The following is a 6,000-nucleotide window of genomic DNA, read 5'->3' on the forward strand; positions in this document are numbered from 1 at the left end:
GTAACCAATATTTCTTTCGTTTCTTCCTCTTCAATTAAGACGCATGAAGCAATTACAAATTCTTATTCGCTAACAGACGTAATTAATAGACATAACCTCAACTCCTCTGTTTTCAGCAATGTCAATATCGTAAGACGTCATGTTTTAAATAGCTGATAGGGGAATCCGATGAGGCGATGAGGTGGAGCCGTTAAGTGAACGCACTGCACTTAAAAAATCCGTTGCGTGCGATTCGTACGAGGAAAGCGATACGATGTAGTGAATGCTTACCTTAAGGTTAATTACGAGTGGTTTGTTCGCAATAAATTATAATCCGCACGAAACGTCGTTTTGGGGTCAATGTTGACCCCGCGGTGCTAGATGTAATTAAATCAATATTTCAGAAACTGAAAATGGTAGACGTTAAATATTTTACAGGAGTGTCATTAATCTCAAAAATGAAAGGAGTCCATTATCGTACCTATCTTTAAGAAGGGGGACAAGACTAACTGTAGTAACTTTCGAGGAATATCACTTTTATTGACGCCGTACAAAATTTTGTCCAATATTCTTTTGAGAAGATTAACTCCATATGTAGATTAAATTTATTGGGGATCATCAATGTGGTTTTAGGCGTAATAGATCAACTTTTGACCAGATATTTTGTATTCGACAGATAATGGAGAAAAAAAGGGAGTATAAGGGTACAGTGCATCAGTTATTCATAAATTTCAAAAAGGCATATGACACGGTTAAGAGAGAAGTTTTACATGATATTCTTACTGAATTTGGTAATCCCAAGAAACTAGTTCGATTGTGTCTCAGTGAAACGTACAGCAGAGTTCGTATAGGTCAGATTCTGTCAGATGCGTTTCCAATTCACTGTGGGCTAAAGCAAGGAGATGCACTATCACCTTTATTTTTTAACTTTGCTCTAGAGTATGCCATTAGGAAAGTCCAGGATAACAGAGAGGGTTTGGAATTAAACGGGTTACATCAGCTGCTTGTCTATGCGGATGACGTGAATATGTTAGGAGAAAATCCACAAACGATTAGGGAAAATACGGGAATTTTACTGGAAGCAAGTAAAGAGATAGGTTTGGAAGTAAATCCCGAAAAGACAAAGTATGTGATTATGTCTCGTGACCAGAATATTGTACGAAATGGAAATATGAAAATTGGAAATTTATCTTTTGAAGAGGTGGAGAAGTTCAAATATCTGGGAGCAACAGTAACAAATATAAATGATACTCGGGAGAAAATTAAACACAGAATAAATATGGGAAATGCCTGTTATTATTCGGTGAGAAACTTTTATCACCCAGTCTGCTGTCGAAAAATCTGAAAGTTAGAATTTATAAAACAGTTATATTACCGGTTGTTCTGTATGGTTGTGAAACTTTGACTCTCACTCTGAGAGAGGAACAGAGACTACGCGTGTTTGAGAATAAGATTCTTAGGAAAATATTTGGGGCTAAGAGGGATGAAGTTACAGGAGAATGGAGAAAGTTACACAACACAGAACTGCACGCATTGTATTGTTCACTGACATAATTAGGAACATTAAATCCAGACGTTTGAGATGGGCAGGGCATGTAGCACGTATGGGCGAATCCAGAAATGCATATAGAGTGTTAGTTGGGAGGCCGGAGGGAAATAGACCTTTAGGGAGGCCGAGACGTAGATGGGAAGATAATATTAAAATGGATTTGAGGGAGGTGGGATATGATGATAGAGAATGGATTAATTTTGCTCAGGATAGGGACCAATGGCGGGCTTATGTGAGGGCGGCAATGAACCTCCGGGTTCCTTAAAAGCCAGTAAGTAACTAAATAAATAAGTAAGTAAGTAAGTGTCATTAATCTAGAATAAATAAAAGTAAAAAAGGGAAACAAATATACAAATTTTTTCAAGGAGATAAGAACGATTTGTTTAATGCGTGGGGTCACCATTGACCCCACGGTAATAGGAGGGTTAACCAGCATAGACAAACTGAAGACGCTATTTGTATGAATCTTTAATTTTTTATGAGTTTTATTTTATCCCTTGGAGCTAAGTGTAGTAAATCTGTAACACCTAATTATTAACTAGTAATGTTGACCTCGGAATAGAATACAAGGGAAACAGAAGAACGAATTCTTCATATCTCATCCACACAACCAGTTGTTTTTATAATAAACATCCAAGTTGAATTTGTCAGATCTGTTAACTTTAGCACTTTGCCGTTTTTGGTGAATATTTAAATTCCGTGTAAGTCAATTATTTAACAAGAAGCTAGTTTCTTCTTCTTCTTCTTCTTCTTCGGCTTTTTCCCACTTATAGGTTCGCCGTCTTCAGTTTCCATATATATCTATCGTTCCAATCTCCTTCTCCCAAATTCCTGTCATCCATTATTGCTCTGACATGGGTTTTCCATTTCAATTTTGGTCTATCACGTTTATTTTTTCCTGGGGGTGACCATTGATATATATTTTTTGGCCATCTTTCGTTCCCCATTCTTTGTACATGTCCATACCATTTCAAAGTTTGATTTTCTATTCTCTTAACAACAGATGTGGTGACGTTCGTTTCTTTCCAAAGGAGTTCATTTCTAATTTTATCCTGTCTTGTTTTTTGAAGACTTCTCCTAAGATAGTCGAATTCAACTGTTCTAATTTTGTTTTTTTTTTTTTTTGTATTTCTGCCATGGACCAAGTTTCACTTCCATATGATAAAATATTCTGTATTATACTCTTGTAGTTTTAATTTTAGTTTCTTTTGTAATATTTTTATTCCAGATTATTCCATGCAAAGTCTTGGTAGCATTTTTTGCCAAAGCAATTTTATTTTGAATGTCTCTCTCACATGTACCTATATTTGTGATTATTGATCCAAGATATTTAAAGGCTTCACATTTTTTAATTTTTCCTGTTTCAAGTATGAGGTCACCCACATCTTTTCCTAAACACATATATTCTGTTTTCTGTAGATTTATGTTTAGTCCCCATTTTCTATATGCTTCCATTAGTTTATTTACCATATATATATTATCATCTTCATCCCCCGCAAATATCACTTGGTCATCGGCAAATAATAATGAATGTAGTGTTTTATCTTCTATAGGAATACCCATTTCAGAGCATTTCTTGTACCATAGGTTAAAAGCCTGATCTATATAAATATTAAAAAGAACTGGTGATAAACTGCATCCTTGCTTAAGGCCGAAGTTAGTTTCAATATGTTAATATTGAAAGCGGAGATTTTAATAAAGTGATAGCTGAATTAATTTCTTCACAACTTACATAACACGATAACACTTCACAGTTTTACAGTTTCGCACTGCAGTTAGAAATAAACTGAAAGAAAAGTATTTTAAGAAACCGAAAGGGATTTTATCTTATTTTTGAATCCTCTCCTCTAAGAAACTTATTCTGACAAATCGGGAAAACAGACAAGAGTGCGAGGAGTAAGGAATTGTAATAGTAAATGGAGTTATACAGCTATCCAAGCATTTAAAAACGACAGCAGTGAACTGTGCCTGGCACATTTCAGATGTTTGGAATGGACGGGAGAAGATGAACACTGCGCGCGCATCCCATTATATTTCTTATGGAATGTAGTGCCTGGCACAGATCGTGCTACAAACACTGGTTGCAACGAGGTTGGCGGCAACGATAATATTGGCGGTAGAGTTTGCAAGTACAAGCACAGTCTAGTATATACAGTCGCGAAGCTCAATACGTAGTAAATATGCAAACATTAGATAGTTGCTCACCACTATGGTCTGTCCAAAACAACTTCCGACCTGACATATGGCGCCTTTAGCATGTTACCATGGCAACCATTCAAATCAACCAATCACGAGAGACGCGTAACCATGGTAACGGGACGGTGTTGCCGTGTCTATGTTTACAAGTTGCACGTGAATACCACGGCCCGGAATGACTTTGAGTTGGCTGGTTAGCGCGTGTTTTGTGTGAATTAAAAATATTAATGAGTTATATTATTGTTTTAGTGTATCGATAATTATTGTGTTTGAATTTTATTACACGTATTATCTTCGTTGTCATTGGTGGAGTGTGTGGTTAGTGTGTGTTTCTAGTTTCTGCAAGAATTTCTAAACAGTGACTTGTGCAGTGTCGGAAGGAAGGAAAGGCAGGCGGAGAACAAAGAATGTTGTAGAAGGTGCCTCGTTAAAGAGTCAAGCGTGAGAGATGGTGTATTATGTAAGAGTATTTTGAGAGGGAAAAAGATAATGGCGGTCCTCTTTTACCTTTGGCGCAAGTCGTAATGAGAAATGCTGCTTGTGTTAAAATTAATAAGAGCGCTGTTATCGATATTGGAAAAGAAAAAGGCCGCGCAGATTTTTAATCATAAATATATTTATAGTTTACAATTTTTTCAACGTCTTTCTAACAATATTACATAAAAGAATACCGACGCTCATAAAAGTAGAGGCTTCGTATTAAATTTAAACCTGTTTTTACAGCTTACAGTTTTTTCGACGCTTTATACTACTACTACTACTACTACTACTACTACTACTACTACTACTACTACTAATAATAATAATAATAATAGATAATAGATAATAGACTAATAAAATTAACGTACACAAATTTTAATGCCTAGTGTTCAACAAATTGGTTAGAAATGTGTGTTCATATCAGCCGTTCATTACTGCACTCTATCGGCAGCGCGCTCGCTTACACGAAAGATAGACAATATGACAACACTGCTCCCCATTCTCTGTAAACTGTCAAGTCGGAAGTAGTTTTGGTCAAGATATAGGATCGCTAATATCGCCTCATTACAGGCAATGCAAAATAGTACCGTCACAGTCTATTGTTTCTAGCACCCTCAAAACTCAAGCTTCGTGACTGTATATAGTAGACTGTGGTACAAGCGTAACTTATCTCTCTTTGGTTTTGCGCGGAAAATATGCATTCTCCTTTTCTCTCTTATGTTCTGGTAGTGCCATGGCACGAGGCACTGCCTCTAAAGCCGCTCCTGGTCGATAGGTGATCGCACCCACACATAGCTCCCAGTAGCGGACGGTGGGTTCGAAAGTTGAGGAGGCCAAGTAGTGACTGATGAGAATATAAAAATGTAAGGCCTGTGACGTACCTCATTACCAAGCGTACAACTTATAGGTTTTAATAAACTAAAATCAGGTTTTCCAATTTATGTTTTACGATTTTAAATCTTATGTTTCGGAATAGATATGATTTTACGGGGAAAAAATAAAAATAAACAACGTACTATTAATATATTACAACGACTTCGTAAAGATTGCCTCTCTTTAGGACATTTTAAGTCCTAAACTACGAATTAGATCTTTTGAGGTCATATTGAATTCAAGAATGTTACTCTTTGCTACATGAAACGAATAAGAAAAGCAATATTTCGAGAGTAACGAGATAGCAACAAAATTGATTCGAACCTAAGAATCCGGGGCTGCTCATTACTATTACATAGTCTAATTTTACAGCAAATTAACTCGATGATCCTCTTTCTTCGCAAACCGATCAATTAGGTCACAATATACTGAACAACTACTACTAGAATAAGCTAGAGACAAATCTGCATTTGTTTACAAACTCTCGATATATTTATAATACTGTATTAATAAATATATCTCGTAACACACAAAAAAATAACAGGAACACCTGCAAACAAGAGAAAATCTAACAACATAAAAAAAAACTTTTACGCAAGGAGAGAAAACTAATAACTCGTGACTTAAATTTATAGAACCAAGAAGAGAGAAAGTTTCCCAGTACAGCCGAAACCAGCTGTGACTATAAGCAGTACAGTTGTCAGCGGTGGGTAGGACGTCTCCAAATTTGACTCCTCTCGCGCGTTCTAGTCAAGTTTAAACACTCCGCTAACCAGCTATCTTATTGTTTTTTTTATGTTTAATTTTGGTCGACCAGCAAACTTGCTATACAGACCACTGTTAAATTATGGAATATCACATGCAGAATATCATGCTGAGGTTGGCTCTAAAGGCTCCTCTAATTAATTTAAATTCATCAATTA

The sequence above is a fragment of the Periplaneta americana genome, chromosome 2 (assembly GCF_040183065.1).
Source record: "Periplaneta americana isolate PAMFEO1 chromosome 2, P.americana_PAMFEO1_priV1, whole genome shotgun sequence".
Lineage (NCBI taxonomy): Eukaryota > Metazoa > Arthropoda > Insecta > Blattodea > Blattidae > Periplaneta > Periplaneta americana.